Consider the following 22,847-nt stretch of genomic DNA (forward strand, 5'->3'; position numbering starts at 1 on the left):
TGGCAGGGATGCTAAAAGTGTGGTATACATCCCAGATAATGCCTCACGTAGCCACATTTCCTGAAACATTGCTATATCATATATTTCAACAAAAGTTATCTAATCATTGTTAAGTTGCTTGGACTTGAATCCAGAAATATTCTAACACAGCAAACTAGTTGGTAGTTTCCACCTGAATGATGTAGGACTGCACTGCTTTGTACTGGCATTGTCCTTCAGTAAGAGCCACTTGTCTTTGGTAACTTTAAGGGTCAGTCAATCAGGAGCACCAGGGCTGCGAGTGGAGAAAAACAATTCCGACACATGCACTGATTCTTTTGAGTCAAACCTAGTCACTGTTGAAGAGATTGCTGATTTGAGCCAGGAAGAAGGTGCCTATAGATGAAACCAAGCAGTAACAGTTTAATAGTCATATTAGCGTAATTATTAAAAAAAGCTGGTGCGCCTGATGTGAATATTTGTGAGTGATGACTGTACAGTCACCCCTGTTTTTCTTGAATCTAGGGTCTATTCAGTCCACTCTTCAAACAAAGAGTACATTACTATTGTCGCTGAGAGAACAATCTGTGTTCTTAGTTAGCCACTACCATACCTTGTTTTATTAGTTGGGCTGTTGACACCTTCGTGATTATTGGTAAGAGTGGACATTTAATAAAACAACCACATTCCGGGGGAAGGTTAAATGGATGACAGGTGTGTGAATTGCTGCTACGTCTCAGAAAAGGCCTGCCAATTTGTTCAAATTGCCCCTTCTGGCTGTAGATTTAGAAATGGTTGGATTACCTCCTGTTGGAGGAAGAGAGCTTGCAGCGTCAGGTTGGGCACAAGTCATAACTGACACAGGAAGCCATGGTAGAAAATCGAGAGGGCCAAGTTGCTAATTATTTCTTCAGTTTCTGTTTCTAGCCCTTGTAGTCTCTCCATCCCGGGCGCTAAGCATGATTCTGCAGTTTCCTTGAATTTTCCCGCCATCACCTCCCAGATATCAATAAAGCTACATGCTCAATTGGGCAAACAAACCACGCCAAAGGAAGCCCTGGTGAGAGAGCAAGGAAAAGCAATTTCAGTGCCTTAACTTAGTGGTCCACTAAGTTAAGGCACTGAAATTGCTTTTCCTTGCTCTCTCACCAGGGCTTCCGTTGGCATGGTTTGTTTGCCCAATTGAGCATGTTGTCTTCCTCTTTTTCCTTTTCCTTTTCCTTTTAAAAACAGGGCCAAAGCCACTACAGTTGAATTTGTTTCTGGGACTCATTCCCCCCTCCTGCGGCTAGCTCAGAGAAGTTGCATTTGGCCTATTGAGCTCTAGAATGGTGGTCTTGCTCTTACTTGACTCGAACAATAGATGCCTCTCTGCTAGGTCTATTTCCTTTATGAAAGTCCCCATAGCCCTATTCAAGAAAGATTCCAGAGTAGTATTGCTTGAGTCATTCTAGTAATTGGAGGTTTCCTTTTCTCCATGCTGTCCAGCTGGGGGTGGACCATAGAGATGCCAAATATATTTACACAACTCTAATGACAGCATATAACAATAAGAGATAAGAAAGTCATTCAAACACTAAGGATCAGCTCTAAATAGCTTTAAACTGCAGGTGCAGAGACGGGAAAATGACCTCCCAAAATTAAGAGGGAAGAAGGATAGCCCAGCCTCTTCTTGGCGATGACAAGCCCCGTCTTAGCTGGGTGGCCCTTAAGAGTGCTTTGGACTCTCCTCCTGGCTGTTGGCGGCAATTGACTCTGGGCCTCATATTCCTGACAGACCGCTCCACAGGTAACCGGCGTCCCGCGCTGTGGGAGAAGCAGTTGCACTCAAGAGCCCTTTGGTCCCACCTCCTGGCAGCAAGGGAGTCTGGGCCTCGTAGTCCTGACATTCCACTCCCCAGGTATCTGGCATCATTGACTCAACTGACAAAGTCAGTAAACATTTAACGTCTGGGTTAGTTCCCAAAAGTATACAAAAAGTGATGTATTGAATGCTTGAATAAATCTCTGCCACTGGCCGCATCCTAGTTTATGGTTATTATGTATACTATGCCACTTCAGTATGGACCCAACCATATGCAAATCACTCTCAACCCTGCTCCAAGGGGAGCAGTCCAGCCTGAACTGCTTGGCCTTGTCCTCCCTGAACCGGGACACAAGCAATCCAGAACAAGTTTTGCCCTTGTTATAGGCTCATCAGTCGGGTATAGCTTGGTTCCAGTGACACATTGTGCACAGGACCATATCTGGGCATACTCTTCCTCCTTAGGGCAACACACAAAGGTATACAAAAAAGTGGTGAATGGAATGCTTGAATTAATCTCATTCACTGGTAATCACTCAGCTGCATTCCAGTCCACTGTTAATTTGTACACTGTATCACCTCATTTTTGGACCCAGCCACGTGCAAATCAGTCTCGACCCAGCTCCAGTGGGAGCAGTCCAGCCTGAATTGCCATGCCAGGTCCTCCCTGAACCGGAACTCAAGCAACCCAGGACCAGTTCCACCCTTGTTATGGGCTCCTCAACAGGGTATAACTTGATTCCAGTGACACAGTGTGCGCAGGACACCTTACCATCAACCCCCACAACCACTCCCAATGAAGCACTTGCCAGAAGAAGAGGTAATTTCAGTCAGTTCCAACCAAGCTTCTAGCTGAGACTAAAGGATCCCCTCCACTTGTTACCTACTTGCATGTTCTTAGTCTACCCACTTTCTTTAATAGGTCCCATCACTGCTGCCTAGCCTCTCCATTGTTAGAAATATTTGTCTCCCTATTGTGATTCTTCTTTTTCTCACTGTCTGTGTTTCTGGCTCACTCTTTTTCTTTCTGGTGACTCCCAATTAATGGCAATTAGATCTTCATCAAAAGCATACGGCCTCAAAACAGTAAAGGTCACATACACCTAGTCCTGTTTGCTATGCGAAAGCGGACTCATTCCTCATTCTTCGTCAGTAGACACTAGCCACCAGAGTTGAAAAAGGGTGCCTTTTTTGATTAAGTGGTTTGTTAAATTTGTCTGCTCTCGTACACTGTTTTTCCTAATGCTCAGCGTTTTCAGCAAAATCATAAGAGAGGTGTGCATGCCTATTCTAAGGAATCAAGCATGACTGAGACAGTACTTATTCAGACCTCTTACCTGAGTCTTGCAGTCCAGATCGCCCTCATGAGTCACATGAATCTTCTTTACAAGCAGTAAGGGCGAGATTTACATTAGGAGCTATCATCACTCTGTTTGATGTCCTGCCTCCTAAGTTCTAGTTTGGGTATTTAGACATTTCACCTGAATGCAGAAGAGAGCTCGTCTAGGCTCGGGTGTCTACTAGAACATTCCCACAAAACTAAATGGAAGAACTTTTGTTTTCTGTACATGAAACTACCAGCAAGGTATTTAACCACTGTCTTTGTCACTTCACCAGGTCCTCCATTACCTCTTGCACTTGGCAAACAGAATCCTCAATTCTCAATTACATTGCCATAAGGGCAGAACTTCTGGCCATCTAAAGGTTTCACCATTTGTCTACTCCTTGTCACTGTTTCCGCAAGATATAAAAATGATCATGTCAGGCGGTTGTTTAGGACCTTACCCCTTATATCTTCGTTTTCATGAATTGGCACCACACCAGTATACTTTACTATTGTATTTTACTATTGTTAAAATTGAGAAACAGACCAAAAATACATTTGTATAGCATCATATTTGCTCAGGATTTCCCTTGGTGCAATTCTAAATGCCTGTGAGCGGGCCACCACAATGTGTGTGACTTAGGATGGTACCACAACAATGTTTCTTGTTCACCGTGACTCGCTTTCCAATCCAAAAAGACATTGAAGTACCGAAGAGGTTGCAGGTGGGCTCAGCATAAAATGTTGTAACACAGTCCCTTGGTGACAGTTTCGAAATAGGAGGTCCCTTCAGCGGTGAAGAACAAAAAGGTATAGTAATGCCTAAAGTCGAGAGTATGCCATCAGCCACTGAGAACCATGGCAGGAAGCTAGGGCCTCAAAAGAACGCCCACAAAGTGCTAGAGTACTGCTCCCACATATGTCGGACATTGAGCCCCAAACACAGATGCAAATAAAAGCAATGTCAAGGGCCCCTGCACCCTTCTGGCTCCAGTTATCCTGGGAAAAGGCTTCAGTGCCAAGAAAGCCTCCACACAATGGCATTGACCCCCATCAGCTGCTGAGCCCGATGTTCTCCAAATATGCCAAGCACCATTGTTCTCACAAAGCAAGAACCAGATGCCTGTGCACAAGACTAAATCATTGCTGAAACTTTCCTCAATGTTGATGTCTTGGCAACCCAAAGTAGAAGCTGACCTGACCACGAAGAGGATGTTGAGGCTTTGATCCTCAAAAGACTGCTAAAGGAACTTGATTCTAGGCAGAAGTGCATGTTCATACACCCTGTTATGGACAAGATTACGGCATAGGCACCTCCAGAACCCATTTCGTGAAAGAGGAGACTGGCCTTTAAAGAGTAACCTTCCAAGCTTTCCTCCACTGAGAAGACATCGAAGAAGTGGAAATAGAGAGGCAGTAGTCTTCTTCCCCTGCCACAAAGCCCACCTCTCCCTCCACCGCCTCTCTACCTCTACCACCACAATGACACTCATACCACCTCACTGCCTTCACCAGGGCTCCTCTCTTTCGTATTCAAAGCCAGGTGGTCCGTATGACCCCTCTGACACTCATGTCCATCCCACAGATCCAGGATCCTGTGATGATCCCTGGATTGACTAAAATGTAGACCCACCCACCCTCTCTACAGGCGATCTTAGCTTGGAGCTCTATTGAGTAAGGGCCTCATTCTTGATAACATGATGGCCTATCCTGAGGTAATTCAAAGGTTTGCAGCTTTTCATAAGTTTTGTTTTTTAAATCAGTTTTTATTATATTTATTTTTTGTGTACCAATCACAGGTGAAGCCAGATACATAATAGACATTGCGTAAGCAAGAGTCGTCATACATTATAAACATAATAGCTACAGATACAGAGTATGTGACAATACAGAGCGGCAAATCAGAAGATAGAACATCAATTACAATGTTCTGTCCGCATGGGACGAGGAGGCAGGGAGAGTAAAAGCAGAGCTCCTTCTTATGGCGCAGGGGACCCAAAGGACGTGCATGTAATGTTGTTGTTGTGAATGGCAGAAAGTGACAGTGGGAGACCTGGTGATGGAAAGCGGGTGTGGGCTACTGTGGACTCCTTTTTTGTGAAAGCGTGGTTAGGAAATGGGCTTTCATAAGCCATATGCACTCACCCCTGGAAGAGTACCTGCTCAGCAGCCCTCAGCTCCCTCCTCGGGGCAGGCGCGTTTTTTAATTAGCTTCAATATTTGTAATGTAAATTTCCCAGTACACACCTCAGCTATCCCTCTAGCATGTAGAGAACGCAAAACACTTGATTCTGCACAAGCCAATAAGAGCAGCGTGTTTCAACCATTTGTCAGTGTCTGGAGTTGCAGAGTCTTTCCAGTTTATCTCAATTTGCTAAAAAAAGGATGAATGCTAAGTCAATGAAGTGATGTAGCTTTTCGTAACGTTGATATGCACATCACCCAAGAGGAGGACAACTTTATTGTGGGGACGCTCTCTAAACCGGAGCATACAATGCAGTTCCTGCCAATGTTAGAAGGATAGGGACCCCAAGGGCCAAGTATCTACAAGCACACATGCTATGAACGTGAAATGCTACTTACCTGGTAAGCATTGGTTCATAGCATGTGTTGGCTGCAGATACACATGCTATGCACACTCCTGCCATCTAGTGTTGGACCCAGACTCTCAGGTTGTTTTTCTCGAGGAAGTCTTTATGGTTGATGTTGTGTATCTTATCTTCTCCTCCTCGAGGCATTGCGCATGTTCAGAGGCTCGTTTGTTAGATTATTTTTTTCCCCCATCGGGCTCAGTCGAACTGCTTTGCAGCTCCCAAAGTATTGATGCCCAAATGGTTCTCCGATACCTAACGGCTACAGAAGACACAAAGAAGACACAAACATGATTTGTGCAGTAGTTGAAACCATGTAGAAAACACCCGGTTAAAGCCAACTTCAAATTCTATGCCTCAACGCCTGTCGAGAATGCTTGCTTCTTGATAATGGTGACCAAAAAAATACAGCTTATTCAGAAAACGTCCTCGGTATGGGTGAAGTACACCTACGTATGCAACCTGCATCTGGTGTCGGAGCAAAAGGAGCAGGAGTGTGCCATGTGCAATGAGTTCAAAAACAAGAAAACACTCTGAAGCACACACAATAGAAGACTGGCTCACACCATGGAGATGGCAGCGGTGGCGGACTTCTCCAAGAAGAAGCCCACAGCAAGGGTGAGTTATTTATTTTTATTTATTGGATTTATATAGCGCACAGCTACCCGGAGGTTTCCCGGCGCCTAGGACAATGCAAGGCAAAGGCAGGATTAGGAGATCAACTTGGACGGTTACTGGTTAAAGAGCCATGTCTTAAGCTCCTTACGAAATCTAATGAACACCCTTTCATGACGTAAGTAGAAAGGAAGAGAATTCCAGAGAGAGGGAGCTAGGAAGGCAAAAGAACGTCCCCCCATTTTGGCACGTCTGATTCTGGGCACCTGGAATTTTAGTTGATTGGAGGATCGAAGCAAACGAGAGGGCCGGTAGTGTTGGACCAAGATTCTAAGGTAGTTGGGAGCTAGGCCCGTATTAATTCTATGCATGTAGCATAGGGCTTTAAATTTGGTGCGGTTCTCAATTCTCAGCCAATGTAGTTCACGAAGTGCACCAGAGGTAGGAGCACTTCTGGGAAGTTGGCAAAGAAGCCTGGCCGCAGAGTTCTGAACAACTTGAAGTTTGTGTAGTACTTCTTTTTTCGCACCCAGATAGAGCACGTTTCCGTAGTCCAGTCTAGAAATGACCAGCGCTTGGACCACTGTTCTTTGGGTAGCCGCAGGAAGCATCCAGAGAATTTTACGAAGCCACTTCAGGATAGCAAAGCAGGTAGAAGCTACTTTGGTCACCTGTTGTTTCATAGTTAACTGGTCATCGATGATGATGCCCAGGTTACGTGCAGAGAGAGAAGGAATTGGGGGGATACCCATCTCAGAGGGCCAATGTTGGGGGCCCCAGAGTGATTTTTTGTTTCCAAATATGAGGAGTTCTGTCTTTCCTCCATTAAGTTTGAGTTTATTAAAATGCATCCAGTTGGCTATCTTAGATAATCCTGTTTGCAAAGAGGGTGGGTTGGAGGTTTCTTTGGGAGAGAGTGAAAAAATAAGTTGAGTGTCATCAGCGTAGGAATAGATAGTTAGACCAGCTTGTTCTGCTATGCTCGCCAAAGGACTGACATATATATTGAAAAGTAGTGGACTGAGAATGGAGCCCTGGGGAACTCCATAAGGGGATGCGTGAGTCAGGGAGGAAGCTGTGTGGGAGAAAACCTGAAAAGTCCTATTGGATAAAAAGCTGGACAACCACGAGAGGGCTTTGCCGCCAATACCCTTGATGTTAAGAATTTTTAGGAGAGAGGAGTGAGATACAGTATCAAAAGCTGCGCTTAAGTCCAATAGGATAAGAGCTACTGTCTCTCCTTTGTCAATTTGTTGGCGGATATTTTCGGTCACACCCAGTAAAGTCGCCTCAGTTGAGTAGCCGGCACGAAAGCCAGATTGAGAAGGGTGGAGGATGTTACTGGTTTCCACAAACTGGGTCAATTGAAGATTAACGTGTTTTTCCAAAATTTTGGAGAAAAAGGGAAGGAGAGAAATTGGGCGGAAGTTAGAGAAAATTTCAGGATCAGAGTTAATTTTCTTTAGTAAAGGAAGGACCATTGCGTGCTTCCACGATGCAGGAACATAAGCTTCCGTAAGTGACATGTTAAGGAACTGCATGATGGAGAGAAGTATGGGAGGGTCTAGCTTTTGGAGTACCGTAGTGGGGATAGGATCTTGCGGAGAACCAGACTTAATGCTTGTGAGGATATTAAGAAAAGAGGCAGTATCCATGGGGAGCCATTCATTAAGTAGGTTAGTGTTATTAGCTTGGGTCGTTTCTTGAGTGATAAGAGGAGGTAAAAAGTGGATGGATTGGGATTTAATACTGGTGCTGGGATGATTAGAGTAATTGTGAAATTCGGAATAAATTTTGTCAATTTTATCCACAAAGAAAATTGCCAGATCGTTGCATTTTTTGGAATCAAGGTCAGGGGGCTTGGATAAGCGGGAGTCACCAGAGAGTTCATTTACTACTTCAAACAGCACTTTGGGGCAGTTCTGAGATTGCAAAATAATCGCTGTGGCATATTTGGCGCGCGCGGTGTTACACAATCGGTGATAGTTAAGAAGGGCTAGTTTGTAAGTAGATTTCCTATCTGGATCATAATTTTTTCGCCATTTCCTTTCCAAGTTCTTGCATTTAGTTTTTTCTGTTTTAAGTATTTCCGAAAACCAGAGGGCAGGGGGATGCTGGTAGCCCTGTTTATTCTTTTTATTTGATAGAGGAAGACATTCATCAATGGCAGAGGTAAGCCAATCATGGATAACCCCGTCATCTCTTATACTCGTGATCGATGGTAAGGTTTTTTTCAACGTTGAGTTCAGAGTATTAATATCTACATTTTTCCAGTTTCTATAAGTACTGGATTTGGCGAGGGATGCGGAGGGAGTCAGACCCTGTTTTTGTGTAATCATAAATTCCACCAAAAAATGATCAGACCATGAGATGGGAGTGGCTTGTTTACATGAAATGGTAGCAAGGTTGGAAAAAATAGGGTCTAATAAATATCCTGCCTTATGCGTGGGGCCTGAGTTATGTAGAAGAACATTTAATGCCGCTAAATTAGCTAGAAGAGTATCACTCGTAGTGCAAGATGCATCATTGAAATGTAAGTTCAGGTCACCTAAGATCAAAAAATTAGTGGTTTCTAATAGAAGGGGAGCAATAAGGTCAGGGAGGGTCGATGCCCAAAGACCCGCGGGGCCAGGAGGGCGGTAAATAAGGGCCCCGGAAAGAGTAAAATTAGGTGATAGCAGGAGTTTGAAAAACCCGGCTTCACAGTTGTTAAAATCCAGGTCTACCCATTTACATGTGTAGTCTGTCTTAAAAATTAAAGCTATGCCCCCACCAGTTCGATCAGTGCGATTTCTTCCCTGATAGGTATAGTTGGGGGGAAGCGCATACGCCATATCAGGTCCGAAACTCTCATTGAGCCAGGTTTCAGTTAAAAAGAGGGCATCAGGTTGTAGGTCCGTAAGAATATTCAGAATATCGCCCTTATGCTTAGGTAGTGAGCTGCAATTTAGGCTGAGAAAAGTGAAGGGGTGAGAGATAAGTTAGTCTTGTTGGTCAGAGGAGGAATTCGGCTAGACTCATAACAAAGGGAGCTCCAATGAAGGGGTGGTGGGAGGGTAAAGCTACAGCAAGAGCAGCTGTATGGGGCTGTGTCAGGGATAAGGAGTGAGCAGAGGGGGTTGGGGGCAGGTCGTAGGGTCAGAAGATTATTACGAGTGTAAGCAGCAGAATTTTGGGCAGGGGTTTTGGCCCCAGGCCCCGGACGGGCGCGGACGGGCGCAGACGGGCTTGCCTTAGGCGCGCCTTTGGCGCGCCCGCTGCGCGTCGCGGGAGGCATCTGAATTGAAGCTGAATATTCAGCTGTGGAGCTTCTAATTGGTGGGCGACCCGGAAGTCGTAAATCACTTCCTGTTGCACTAATCGTCCCTCCACACAATCCAAACAATTGGCGGTGGACCGGGGACACAGTGCAGGTGAGGGGAATGACTGAGTGATTAATAATGTGCTAGCCAAAAAGTTCGTTAAAATAATACAGTACAAAATAAGATTTCTATTTTAAAAAGCATGGCGCGAGAAATGCACAGGTTAAGGAAACCGGAGCCCTTTACCAGGCGCTTGTCTATTACCAAGGACTAGGAGAGCTGCCACTCGTCAAGCGCGTCATCATCATAAACACACAGGGGGACATCATCACGAGCCCACACTACATTGGCTCCGATGCATCAAGTGTGGAAGAAGGGTCAGACATGCAGGTCAAGAAAACTTTGCCCCGACTCCAGTACCTGGGTCGAGGCCCAGGACGAAGACGACGACAATGGCCGTTAGGACACTTAACTCGCCCAGACTGAATAAAATATTACATAGCCTATCCTCTCCATGCCATGGTGTGCCACAGCTCTCTAGCTATGCTCGACACCGTGAGCATCCCTGGGAGCCGAGACAGAACAAGAGAACTCTCCATCCCAATCGGGTGGAAAGGCCTGCAGACAGGGAAGGAGCTGACACCAGGCTGGCATTGGTACCAAAGCAGGAGTCAACATCGAGCCATGCACCAGCAGTGAAGAAATCACACAACAATGACGCCAGGGAAGCAACTGGATCCTAACAAATGTATGTTGTCGAGCCAATCAAAATCCAAACAATCATTGATTTCAACAAAAAACAAGGAACATAGCCTCTTCGATGTCAAAGAAAACCCTGGTTCAGACAGCCACCAAAACAAAGGCACCTTCTGCGGGTATACCAACAGTGCCAGAGAAACAGGCGAAAACAACACAAAAACACTTGCAACAATCAGAATAAGGCAATGTTTTTGAAGGACTACATAAATGCATCAAAAAAAGGCAGCATAAGCACTAAGACCTGGAGGTCCCACACCACTACCTGAACAAGTAGCAAACAAACATATGGCCACAAGCCCCATGTCATTCAGCCAACCACTATCCCCACACTCACGGTCACTCTCACCTATACAGGAAGAGGAGGGTGGGAAAAGCCTTGAGCTTCAGGAGTATGACTCAGACTCTCAAAGATATACCAACCTCAGCCCAGACTTGTGGGATGACTATGATGTGGCGCTCCGAGACACTGATATGGAGCCACCAATCCCATCTAAGGGCCTGATTTACAACTCAGCGGATGCAATACTCCATCACACCACTGACCGAAATCTAAATCCCATTATACTCTATGGGATTTCGATTTTGGCGGACAGGATATCCATCACAGTTGTGACGGAGTAACCCGTCCGCCGAGTTATAAATCAAGCCCTAAATCTTCTCCACCTGATAACATCTCCTCATATCATTGTGTCGTACAAAGTGCTGCAGAATACCATATGCCCCCCATACAAACCACAGAGTAGGAAACTGACTTCTTAGTGGATACACTTTCCAAAACTGAATGTATTGTTCAATATGTACCTATGATAGGTTCCATATTAAATGTTTCCAAGGACATCTTTAAAGACCCAGTCAAATCCTGGGTGCTTACAACATGGATAGAACGTAAATATAGAAGTTCTCCAACAGACTCTATATATAGCAGAGGTCACCCCAGTGCAAACCTCCTAGCTGTCACCACAGATTGGAAAAGAAAAGCATCACAAGGTAGTGGGTAAGGTCCACCTCCTGATAAGGAGAGTAAGTGCATCAATGCTGCAGGTAAAAGGGTGGCTACAGGACACGCCAACCACTGGCAGATTGCAAATTCTATTGGACTGTTGTCTCACTACAATAAGGTTTTCTGAGATGAGATGCAGGACTTAATACATCTCCCAGAGAAATAAAGGGAAAAGGGGAAGATCTAGTTGTTAAAGGGATACAGATCTCAAATGCAACCTTCTGGTGTGCTCTGAACAATGCAGACACAGCGGAACAAGGCATTCATTCCCCAATAATGGTTTATAGGCATGCATGGCTCCACATTTCGGGCTTAAGCCAGAAGGGCAACAGTACAATCTGAACATCCCTTTTGATGGTGAGCATCTCTTTGGTCCAGAGGTTGACACACAGCTGGGAAATATGAAAAAAGACACAGAAACAGCCAAACGAATGGGGCCTTGTGGTCCACTATACAAAAGCAGCAGCTCTTTTGGTGTTACCAAAGTAGAGAGACCTCCTTGAATACCACAACAGAGACCCTAAGCTACCAAAGCCAACATCAGCAATACTACAGCAAGCGGGAAAGAGGTATAACCGAGGTGGCTACAAATCAAGTGGCAAGGTAGGTGAAAACCCACTAAGGGAGACTAGCACCTAACAGTGACTCACCAACAATTTCCCTGATGGCACAACACCTGTTGGGGGAAGGCTGCAACACTTTCATCAGTTGTGGCCAGAAGGCGATTTCATGACTGCATTAGATCTAAAAGATGCATACTTTCTTGTCCCAATCTATCTGGCACACCACTAATACCTCTGGTTTCAGGTACGTGGGCGTCACTATAAGTTCAAAAAACTACCATTCGGGGTAACAACAGCTGCATGCATATTCACCAAACGTCTAGCAGCAGTAGCTGCAAATCTAAGAAGGGAAAACATATATGTCTTTCCTTATCTAGACAATTGGCTGCTGAAGAGTTCCAGCAAACAGAAATGTCTGCAGGACACTCAAGCCACTATCAGCCTCTTACACAAAGTAGGATTTACAATAAATGCCATCAAATGAAATCTAAAACCACTCCCAATACAGCTTTATCTTGGAGCCGTACTCAGTTCAGTCACAGAAAGAGCTCAGCCCAATGCACAGAGGGTTATCAATCTCCAGAACCAACTGGCTCTTTTTTCAGCCACATATTCAAAATGGTAAAATGGTGATGCTTCTTATAGGTATGCTGGCTTCTTCTATAGTGAAAATACCACATGCAAGTTTAAATATGAGACCCCTACAGGAGTGCTTAGCATCACAAAGGTCACAAGTTGGAGGGGGGCAACATAAAGGATCTAGGTGGTCATTATGACCTTGGCGGTCAGGTTACCGCCACGCCAGCAATGGCGGTAGTACATTCGCCAGGCTGGCGGTAATGACCGCCAAATAATGACCATGGTGGTGATCCCTCCCATAGACAGCCAATGTACCACACCAACCGCTAGCACGGTACGACCACTGAACACGGCAGTGGCCGCCTACAGGCAGGCGGAAGACAAGGATATGCCCACCATATTATAACATAGCACACTACAGAATTTGCAGGGCGGTAGCAGCAACACCAAAAGCCTGGCAGAAACACATCATTTAAAAAGAGACACTCACCTCCAGGGACACAGAGGAGTCCGTGGCCGCCATGGAACCAGAACTGCAAGTCTTCCCGATGCTGTACCACGCCATGGCCATCCTGGAGCACCAACGCCCATGAAGATGATGACAGTGAGTACAGCCGCCTAGCACACAAAGGAGAAAGAGAGGGAGAGGAGAATGACACACACATGCACAACACACACCATACACACACACCACACACCCAGAACCAGCTGCAGAGTAAATCAAATGTAACAGTACCCAGGAGCAAAGAAAGTCAGGACACATATCTCTGTTCCAACCACTGTAATCATGTTGGATGAAATTCAGATTCCAAAAACATACACAAATAGATATGTACATGCAGGCCCAAAGGCCAGTTCATAGTCTCAAATGCCCACAGGACAAAGTACAAGCCCCAACTTGACTGCTGACAACATCGGGACTCCACTGTTCCGGGGCATCATGTTGGAAATGGGCAGGCACCTCAGGGGGTGGGGGGGGGGGGGGGGCTTCTTATTGTGATGGGGCTCCTAGCCCACTGGTTCTGGAGGGTGCTTCTTGCCCACTGGTTACTGAGGGGGCTCCTAGCCCACTAGGTCTGGAGGGGGCTCCTTGCCCACTGTTCACTAAAGGGGGTCCTTGTCCACTGGTTCTGGAGGGGGCTCCTAGCCCACTGGTTCTGAAGGGAGCTTCTTGCCCACTGGTTATTGACGGTGCTTCTTGCCCACTGGTTCTGGACGGGGCTCCTAGCCCAACTGTTCTGGAAGGGGCTCCTTGCCTACTGGTTCTGGGGGGGCTCCCAGCCCACTGGTTCTGGAGGGGGCTCTTAGCCCACTGGTTCTGGAGGGGGCTTCTTGCCCACTGATTACTGAGGGGACACCTAGCCCACTGGTTCTGGAGGCGGCTCCCTACCCTCTGGTGATGGAGGGGGCTCCTTGCCCACTGCTTCTGGAGGGAGCTCCTTGCCCACTGGCGATGGAGGGGACTCCTTGCACACTGCTTCTGGAGGGAGGTCCTTGCCCACTGCTTCTTGGGGGAGGGGGCTCTTTACCCACTAGTGATGGAGGGCGCTCCTTGCCCACTGCTTCTAGAAGGGGCTCCTAGCCTGCTGGTTCTGGAGGGGACTCCTTGCCCACTGGTTACTGAGGGGGCTCCTAGCTCACTGCCCACTGTTTCTAGAGGGGGCTTCGGCGATGGAGGGGACTCCTTGCACACTGCTTCTGGAGGGAGGTCCTTGCCCACTGCTTCTGGGGGGAGGGGGCTCTTTACCCACTGGTGATGGAGGGCGCTCCTTGCCCACTGCTTCTAGAAGGGGCTCCTAGCCTGCTGGTTCTGGAGGGGACTCCTTGCCCACTGGTTACTGAGGGGGCTCCTAGCTCACTGCCCACTGTTTCTAGAGGGGGCTTCTTGCCCACTGGTTACTGATGGGGCTTCTTGCCTACTGGCTCTGGAAGGGGCTCCTAGCCCACTGGTTCTGTAGGGGGGCTCCTTGCCCACTGTTTACAGAGGGGGCTCTTTGACCACTGGTTCTAGAGGGGGCTCCTAGCCCACTGGTTCTGGAGGGCGCTCCTTGTCCACTGGTTCTGGAGGGGGCTCCGAGCCCACTGGTTCTGGAGGGGGTTCCTAGCCCACAGGTTACTGAGGGGCACCTATCCTACTGGTTCTGGAGGGGGCTCCTTGCCCACTGGTTACTGAGGGGGCTCCTTGCCCACTGGTTCTGGAGGGGGCTCCCTACCCTCTGGTGATGGAGGGGGCTCCTTGCCCACTGTTTCTGGATGGGTCTTCTTGCCCACTGGTGTTGGAGGGGGCTCCTTGGCCTCAGTTTTGTGAGGAGCATCCTTGGGCTTAGTTCTGTGAGGGGCCTCCTTGGGCTTAGTCCTGTGAGGGGCCTCCTTGGGCTTAGTTCTGTGAGGGGCCTCCTTGCCCTTGGTCTTAGGAGAGGACTCCTTGGGCTCAGTTCTTTGAGGTGCCTCCTTGGCCTTGGTCTTGGGAGGGCTCTCCTTGGCCTTTGTCATTGGAGGGGTCTCCTTGGCCCTGGTCTTGGGAGGGGTCTCCTTGGCCTTTGTCTTAGGAGGGGTCTCCTTGGCCCTAGGTTTTGGAGGTGGGTGCATGCTCTTGGTTGTCTGTTTGGGAGGGAGTGGCACTTTAGCCCTCCGTTTTGGTGGTGGAGGAGTGTACTTGGGGTGAGGGGGGGCGGTGTCGCAGTCATGTTCCCCTTAGTGGCAGCTGGAGACTTTGGGGGTGGTACAGTGTCAGACTAAGGGATTGAGGTACTGGGCTGGGGGTGTGGGACCTTCCTTTTACGGGCAGGTCGAGGGGGGGAAGAGGTCAAGTCGGGCAGGAAAAGCTTCTTAGGGCAAATGGGTCGGGATGTGGGAGGAGGACTGGGAATAGAAGTGGAGGGAGTGGTTGTAGGAGGAGGAGGTGTGCTGGACTTGAATGCAGGTGCGTGGATAGTGTGCGTGTGTGAGGTGGATGGCTTTTGGGGGTCTGAGTGCGAGCGTTTGTGTGTCTTTGGAGGGGGGCAGACAGGGTGGGGGAGGACAAACAGGACACGTGGATGGATGTTGTGGTGGTGTCGGCAAGTGATGTGGGTCTGCTGCATGATGTGGTGATGGTGGTGGTGGTGACTGCACTTGTGGTGTGTGGGGTGCAAGTCTGCAGGTATGCTGTTGTGACTGTGGGCAGGGCTGTGCAGGTGGCAGGTACAGGGACTGTTGCTGCAGTGCTCCAGGTGTGGGTGCGGATGTGATTGTGAGGGAGGAGGAGGAGGGGGAAACAGTGGAGGCAGTGGATGATGTTGTGTGTGCATCTGTGTGTTGGCTGTGTGAGCGCTTGTGGACTCAAGTGTGCTGCCTGTGTTTGTCTGTGCAAGTCTTGTCTGATGTTTTGTGTGCATGCTTGTCTGAATGCGTGCGTGAGATGGGTTGGGGGTGAGGAGAATGGGACTGGGAAGTGGTAGTTGGAGTGGGATGGAAGGAACAGGGAAACTGGCTGCTGTCAGTGAAGAGGCCAGAGCCTGAAACAAACTCTGTAGGGCCGCCAAGCCAGCGTGAATGCCCTCCAGGAAGGCATTGCATTGCTGCATCTGGGATGTCAGCCTCTAGATGGCATTCACTATGGTTGACTGCCCTACAGAGATGGATCTCATGAGGTCAATAGCCTCCTCACTGAGAGCAGCAGGACTGACTGGGCCAGGGCCTTAGGTGCCTGGGGTGAAGGAGATGCCCACCCTCCCGGGTGAGCGGGCACACGCTACTCAGTCAGGGGCTACTGGGAGGGCGGTGCTGGTACGGGGGTGGTGGTAGAACCTATAGCTGGGGTGGTCCCAGAGGGGTTCGCCACCACCACAGAGCTCCCATCGGAGGAGGAATGTCAGTGGTATCACCTCCTGTCCCCGCTGTGGTGCTCCCCTCGCCCTCCGCCCCACTGGTCCCCTGGGGTTCGGTGGATTCTGCCTCATGAGTCCCTCGCCACATGATGCTAATGCGCACATGGACAGAATGACAAAAGGAGCGAGAGGGGGAAGAAAGAAAGGGAGCACAGGGTCAATCAAGCACCAAAAGCACAGATGGCATACACATCACTGTCACACACTGAGAATGGGCAGTATGGACCACACTGGCATACCATTGGCTAATTACCACGGCAAGTAGGAGCCAAACCCTGCCAGCTACACACCAACTGGGACCAACTAAGCCCTGTCTGTCATGGAAAGCCAGCTACCTAGCTATCAAAAACATGCATTTCACCCTATTAACCTAAGCTGGACCATGCAGCAATGTCTAAAATGGCATATTGTGGCATCCACTGACTAGTACCCTACACCCAAATCCCATTGCAGGAAACAGAGATGGTTGCTCACTGCCATTGAACCCAGGACCCTCATTGTCTTGCCTGTGAGGTGTGGACTGGGGTCCCTGTACAGGTGGGCACACTACTGATTGACGTGTCCTGGGACAGAGGTCTGAGGATGTTGGGTGGCTGCTGTGTTGTTGGATTCTGAGTGGGGAGGCTCTGTAGTGGACTGGGTGTGGGCTGGTGTAGCCGACTGACCAGTGGTCCCAGATGGGCCAGGGAGTTCATCCAGATCCAGAGCTCCAGAGTTGCTGTCATCACTGGGGGCATCTTCTGGTGGGAGACTGGGTAGCCATGGCACCTCCTCGCCGCTGAGACTGGCTGGGGCACTTGTGGGGATGTAAGTGGTCTTTTTATGCTACATGTCTGTGACATATTCTATAGCACTAGCTTCACCTATATCTTTGCTGTACATGCAGGGCTGGAAGGGATGTGCATGCAGTGGGTATGGCACGCATGGCTTGGCATTTAAGTTTGTGAATTGTGGTGGTGCACTGGGTGGGATGGCGTGGGGGTGATGGGTGTCAGGGTGAGGGGTCGTTGTGGCATGCAGGAGGGGTAATAGGTAGTAAATGTAGGCTCACCAGTGTCCAGTCCTCCGGCGACTCCAGTGAGTCCCTCAGGATGCAGGATTGCAAGACTTGCTCCTCCCATGCTGTCAGCTGTGGGGGAGGAGGTGGGGGTCCACCGCCAGTCCTCTGGATGGTGAGCTGGTCCCTTGCTGCAATGGAACGCACCTTCCCCCATAGGTCGTTCCACCTCTTCTTTATGTTGTCCCTTGTGTGTGGATGTAGTCCCATGGCGTTCACCCTGTCTACGATCCTCCATCTTTCTGGCAATGTATATCTGCTGGACCTGTATCCCAAACAGCTGTGGCTCTACCCTGACTATTTCCTCAACCATGACCCGCAACTCCTCGTCGGTGAAACGGGGGTGCCTTTGTGGGGACATGGGAGTTGTGTGGATTGTGTAAGTTGTGCAGAGGGTGATGTGTTATGTGGTGGGGTGTGTGGTATGTGGTGCGTGTGGGATGAATAGGTAGTTGTGATATGTGTGTGTGCAGTTCTCTTTTGGATTGTCGTCGCAAAGTGTAGCTGTCTTGTGTTTGCAAAGGATTGTGGGTGGTGTGGGTGTGTGTACTTAATAGTGCAGTTGGTGGGTGTGTGGGGTGTGTATATTAGTGTCAGGTGTGGGTTTTTTGTTTTGCCCAATGTCTTGTTTTGTATTTGGTGGCCATATCCACCTTGTCGGTGTGCACCGCCAATGGTTTACCGCAGTTGAATGTCCGCTGTGGTGATTTGTGGGTCATTATTTAGAGGGCGAAGTGTTGGTAGCGTAACGGTACGGGTGGTAGTTCCAACAGTTTATCAGGTTCAGTGGGTCTGGCGGATGTGTCTTTGTGGCTATTTACTGTCGGTTTTGTGTGTATGTGTTATAATTTGGCGGACGGATGTTCACCTCTGCTGCGGTATGTTGGCAGTAGTCACCGTGGTGGTATTCGGAATTTACCGCCAATGTCCTAATGAGGGCCCTAGTGTTGGTTTCACCCAAGGTCAATCGGGCACTACAATGGCCGAACTTACAAAACACACAAATGGGAAGACCCTATCCAACAGGTAACAAATACAACAGCTGCATCACTCAGGGTTGGGGTGCTCATATGGAGGACACTGTGGTACAAAGACGGACATTAGTCTCTACAGCAACAAACATTTCACATCAGTGTTCTGGAGCTTCTAGCCATACAAATTGCTCTCAAAGCATTCCTACCCAACATAACAGGGAAGAATGTTCTTCTATGCTCCAACAATATGACAGCAATGTATTACATCCAAAAACAAGGAGGAACCCAATCATTGCAGCTATCTCAACGAGCACAGGTGATGTGAAAATAGGCCACCAGTCTCAAGATCAACCTCCTGGCACAGTACATAAGGGGTGGAAAGCTAACTAGCAGATCTACAAAGCAGGACGCAACTACAAATCCACGAGTGGGAAGTCCACACTTCTACAATCATACTTCCAACGGTGAGGTACAATAGATCTCTTTTCCGCTGTAGAAATTTCAAAATGACAAAACTTTGCATCTATTCAACCGTATCCATAATCCAACAACAGTACTCTATGGATGAACTGGTCATGGATATTTGCATACACATTTCCTCCTCGCCCACTCATCATCATCACATTACTTTATTTCGGTAAAAACATACCATAAAAGTGCAATACATAACAATCCAGAAAAAGGTTATAAAAGGGATACCAATAAAATAAATAACACATTCCTAAAAGAGAAATGTTAAAAACAAGTTAAAACAATAGTGAAAAAAGGTTATCTTTCTCCATAAATATAATGCTTAAAAAACATCCAGTCCCAACTATAGCATCAAACTAATAAACTTACACTTGAATACATCAAAGTGCACTATAATACCTGCTTCTAAAAGCTACTGCCAAGACTTGTTTTTTAAAATCGCTAATCTAAAACGCCATATTGATTCAAGAAATTTTGCCACAGGGTAAACTATTTGTACGGATGAATCAGATTTAAGTACTCTCTCAGCAAATAAACAATTCCTGAAACCCATTTCTTTACATAGGGGAATAATCCAAAAAGCCCTCTGTTTGGCATATGCACGACATTGAAAAAGAACATGAAGATCAGACTCTTCATTCTTACAACCCATCGGGCATAACTTAGACTTATTGATAGAATTAGGCCATTTATAAGTTAAAGAACAGAGAGGAAAGCGACCCTATTCTAAATATAATGTAAAGAGCACGTGCAAATGGAGAGAGTGCTGCATCCATAAAGAACTCGAACTCATAATGACATTTGAATTGCAAAAAGCTATCAGTCATAGAAAAGGGCGCAACTTCAGCCAATTGTGTAGTTTGAACTTTAAGTCAAAAAGTGTCCTTCAGTGTCTGAGCAGCGTTTTGGGGAATAGAAGAGGGATCCTTCCAATAGGACCCCAAGCCAAGGTGGGATAAGGACCGTTCGACATAGGAACACCACTTAATCTTGGTGTTGGGGTTAGAGCCCACCAAATTGAGCAGCCCACATCTAATTGGAATGAGAGCATCTGATGACCATAGCCAAATCCAAAACAATAAAGGCCTTAAGGCAGCAATCTGTTTGATAGAAAAAATATTTAAATCTATCCGAATGGGCAAGGATGGAGTACTTGATGGAACTTTTAACAACATCTTTAAAAACTGATTTTCCTCCCTAGTCAAGTTCTCCAGATTGTAATGGCCCCATAACTTGGCACCATGCAAAGCTCCCCCCACCGGCTTGTGCTTTGTATATTTCTAGAGCAGGAGTCAGGGCAAAACTGGGGGATCTGGTTGCGAATCTCGCAATGCCACCCACCCTTTGCTTCAGGCACATTAATGATTTCTGGAGATGGGCCTGCCAATGGTGTGAATCTTCTAATTTTACACCTAGATAATCAAAAGTGCCCAGTCTTTCCAGTGGCACACCTTCTAGGTAAACAGGTCTCTTCATCTTCTGCTTTTTGTCTCCAAACAGCATGTATTTAGTTTTGGGTGAATTAATTTCCAAACCATGATCTTTGCAGAACTCCACGAACCTTGCAAGCAAACATGAAAGGCCCATGGCTGTTCGGGAGAGTAATAAGGTATCGTCAGCAAATAAAAGACATGGCAACTTCTGCCCTCCCATACTAGGGGCATCACTAGGACAATCCAAAAGGTAGGGAATACATGCATTGATAAATAGGAGAAACAGAGTAGGGGCCATACACAACCCTGCCTCACGCCACAAACTGTGGGAAATGCTGAAGTCAGATCACCTGCCAGACCCCATCGTGCTTTGGCGCAATTGCCTGAGTAGAGATCTTTGATTATGTTAAGCATGAAGCCAGGGACTCCAGCTTTACTCATGACTTCCCACAGTTTGGGACGCGGGACAAGGTTGAAGGCAGATTTCAAATCAACAAATGCCACAAAAAGATGGCCTGATTCCACATCAACGGTCTTCCACTTTATGGTAATAAAGCGGAAAACCTGGTCGATATTACTGACCTTGTCTCTGAACCCTGCCTGAAGATGGCTTAGAATCTGATTTTCCGCTATCCAATGCTTCAACCTACTTAACAGCTGGTAGGAAAATATTTTTTGCAAATTGTCTAGTAAGTTGATAGGTCTATAGTTCCCTGGAAGATTCTTCTTGCCTTTCTTGTGTATGGGCACAATTATTGCCTCCTTCCAAGAGTCGGGGAAAGACCTAGTGGACAAGGCAATATTTGATATCCTATTTATATAGGGAGTCCATTTGGGCAGATCCGATTTATATAAATCTGAGGGAATTCCATCCGGCCCAGGTGCCTTCCCTGATTTTTGGGCAAGAATTGCCAACGCAGTTTCTTTTAGAGTGAAAGGGGGCAGAGAGATTGCTGGAGAGCAAAGTGACAGTAACTCTCCGAAACTGATGACATCGGAATCTGATGTGGGGCCATACAGCTCCCTAAAATAAGTTAACCAGATGTCAGCGGCAATGTGGCATTCTGGGACGGATGAGAGATTTGAGTCTCTGCGCGTAACCAGAAGTCAGAAAAGTTTGACATCATGGGTCCTAGCCGCCTCTGCCAGTTCGCCCCATAGTTTCTCCTCATGCTCGAGTTTACACATCTTGCATGTGGAGACATAAGATCTTCTTGCTCTCACAATGGCTTCCCGATCCTTAGATCTTAATACTTTAATCAAAAAACTCTTAGCCTCTCGGCACCTCTTTTCAAACCACTTGCTATTAGATGAAGCGGAGGAATTACTTTGATTTGTGACAGATTTGGTAAACAACTCCTTAAGGGCCACAAAGTGGTCCAAGTGAGAGGACATAAATTCCAATGAAGATAATACAAAATGATCGTCAAAACGCTGGTGTCCGGAGACTAAGGCACACAGTTTATCCCTTAACATGTTAGACTTCTGAAATGAATCCCATCTCACAGCACTCCTATTACTGGACAGCTTCAAGGCTCCATGAGCATTGGAAACAAAAAGAGACGCGGCTCCTGAAAAGAGAGTTCTGTCATAGACAATTTGTAAAGGCGCATGATCACTTGTCTGCTGTGGGCCCACCTTCACATCTATTATGGAATGCCAAACCCTTAAATCGAACATAACATAATCCAAAGTACTGCTATATGATCCCCTAAAAAAAGTTGGTCTAGCGGGAGTATCTGCTGGGAACCGACCATTACCAAGGCGAAGACCATGTATTACTATAAAATCTATTATCTGCGAGACCCTACTACAAACAGTAGTTAACACAGGCTGCGTTGAAAAATGTGAAATGTTCCACACTTCATCTTCAGTCTGCATTGCCTCAATAAAGGCCGAGTCAAATTCAATTTGCGCATTAAGGTCGCCTGCAATGATAATGCGATATTTGTGGCGAAAGTCTAATATAAGATTGTGCAGGAGATCTATAGTAGCAGACCGAAGATTGGGAGGGTCTGGTCTATTGTAGATATTAATACATAAAACTGGAATACCTGAGTTTGGCAGTATTGCTATTGCCAAAATATCAAGAGAATCTACAAAAATCTCCTTGACTTCACCCACCTCAGTCGTCTTGACCCAGGTGCATAAACCCCCTATTGCCCTGCCTATGTGAGACTGCGTAGTGTTTTTAGTATAAGAACAAAACCCTTGCCTATACACACTTTCCGTAGCCCACGTTTCCTGGAACATGCAAATGCAAAAGGTTTCAACATAAGCCCCCCATTCAGAGTCAACTAGTTTGCTTTTGATGCCAGCCACATTCCACGACAAGAGCATCCCTGTTAAATGTGCAGTGTGACAGATAGGTTCACTAATTGGATCGACTGAAGAATGAGTGTTATTGTGTTCAACATGCAGTACAGGGTTAGAGTTCACATTAAGGACAGAATGAGAATCCCGTAAAGTATAAACACCTGAACTTGACAAGATTCTTGCATGTGATAAAAACTGTGAATCAGGACTA

At 47.1% G+C, this 22,847-nt stretch overlaps 1 protein-coding gene across 3 annotated transcripts in view; it reads left to right on the forward strand.

The window, feature by feature from the left end:
* PELI3 (pellino E3 ubiquitin protein ligase family member 3) overlaps nucleotides 1-22,847 on the forward strand; it is a 243,360-nt gene that overhangs the window by 102,662 nt on the left and 117,851 nt on the right. The window lies entirely within an intron of this gene.

Source organism: Pleurodeles waltl, chromosome 9 (genome assembly GCF_031143425.1).
Source record: "Pleurodeles waltl isolate 20211129_DDA chromosome 9, aPleWal1.hap1.20221129, whole genome shotgun sequence".
NCBI classification, from domain to species: Eukaryota; Metazoa; Chordata; class Amphibia; order Caudata; family Salamandridae; genus Pleurodeles; species Pleurodeles waltl.